We start from the raw sequence: 1,742 nt of genomic DNA, 5'->3' as shown, positions 1-1,742 counted from the left end.
TTTTAAAAAAATAAAAATAAATAAAGTGGACTTTCAAAAAAAAAAAAAACAAAAACCCGATGAGAAGAATGAATGAATTGGGTGACTTGATTAACATGAGTAGACACTACATCTGCCACATCCTTTACATACTTTCACTCGTTTGTGCCATGGGGACCTTGGCTAAGGGGCTTATTTTGAATTCTTGGTACTGTCCTGTCCTCCTGATATCACTGAAGTCTCTCTAGTACTCCAAAAGAATTACATATGCAAGGACTGACCAGATAGCTGAGTGGACTAAAGTGCCTGCTTAGGTAGAGCACAGTGGCCAGGGCTCAATTCCCAGCCTGCCATGCTGGCTCCACCCCCGGAGCACACTGAGCCAGCGACTGAGACTGGGGTCGTAGCGTACACCTGTAATCCCAGCACTTGGGAGGCTGAAAACAGAAGAATCCCTACATGTCCGAACTCTATAGTGAGACCCTGTAGATCCTGTACTAAATACATTTTAAAAAGAAGGGAAAAAAAAGGAATTACACACAGCCATTGGTACACGTTAAATTATTTCTCTGTAGCTGCAATGATAGAAACTCCAAAAAATCTACAACCCTAAGGAAGCTATAACCTGTGAAAGGCTTACTGAGACTAGAAATCCAGAATAACTGGGATTTCCTGAGAGGGATGAGAATGTTCTATATATTGAGCATTAAAAAGTAGTGGTGGGGGACTAGTCCATAAAATTTATAGGATGCCACACTATGGACCTAACCAACTCATTGGCACTGGCCCCAACAAATCAATATGGAGTCGCTCATGCTAAAGTTGTGTATTTTAAGCCCAAATTAAATGGTATGTCTGAGAGGAAGGAAGAGAGGGATAAAGAGGAATGGACTTCTAGTCTCAAGAGACCCCCCCCCCCACTCCCCTCATAGTGCTGGGAATTGAACCTAGGCCCTTGTACATGCTAGGCAAGTTCTCTATCACTAAGATATACTCTCAGCTTCTCAAGTGACTTTTCAAAATAAAGTCCAAGTCTATAAAACTTTGACCGACAGGTGTGAGCAGGGTACACCTATGACTTACAGCACACACACACACACCCCAAAAGGAGGGAAGGTTTATGGAGCTCTATTGTATGTTACACTATTTATTAGACTCTTTGCTGAGATCACCTACATTTTCCCCCAAGGTCACACTAAAAACTGTGTGTTCATAAAACAAATCTCCCCTGGAAAGGCACTCCCAGAAGTATGTCAAGGTGCCTGTGGGCAATTAAGATTTTCCACTTCTTTTATCTGAGTAGTTTAATCAAGTTGTATCTGAGTAGCTGTGATTTTTTGGCTTGAGATTCAGAGAGAATTGCCTTTATCATCCTGTGTCAGGCGTTTTCCTTTGGAGTTGACCCAACTTCCTGGGTTTTTTGCCCTCTCAGCTGTACTCTATTAAGTCATAGGTGAGGTGCTGTGTGTTCTTATGCCCTAACCAATGTTTTTTTCTTCCTAAAGATTATTTAAAACTTCTTGTTAAGAATATATAGCTATTGAAATTTCCTAATTCTTCTTGGGAAAGTTCAGCTATCTTTCAACAATTTTTGTTATGTAGCACCAAAACTGTTCAAACCATTGTCATGTCATTCATAATGTCATAAAATTTTAACATTTACAATAATGTCATCTTTCTCATTCCTGATATTGGAAATTAATGTATTTTATGTTTTGTTCCTTGACATCAAGGTACTGGAACGCTAGGGCTGTGTCCTGAGT

Source organism: Octodon degus, unplaced genomic scaffold (genome assembly GCF_000260255.1).
Source record: "Octodon degus isolate 3935 unplaced genomic scaffold, OctDeg1.0 scaffold00061, whole genome shotgun sequence".
NCBI lineage: Eukaryota > Metazoa > Chordata > Mammalia > Rodentia > Octodontidae > Octodon > Octodon degus.
The sequence above is the reverse complement of the archived record's forward strand: the minus strand, read 5'-3'. Positions refer to the sequence as shown.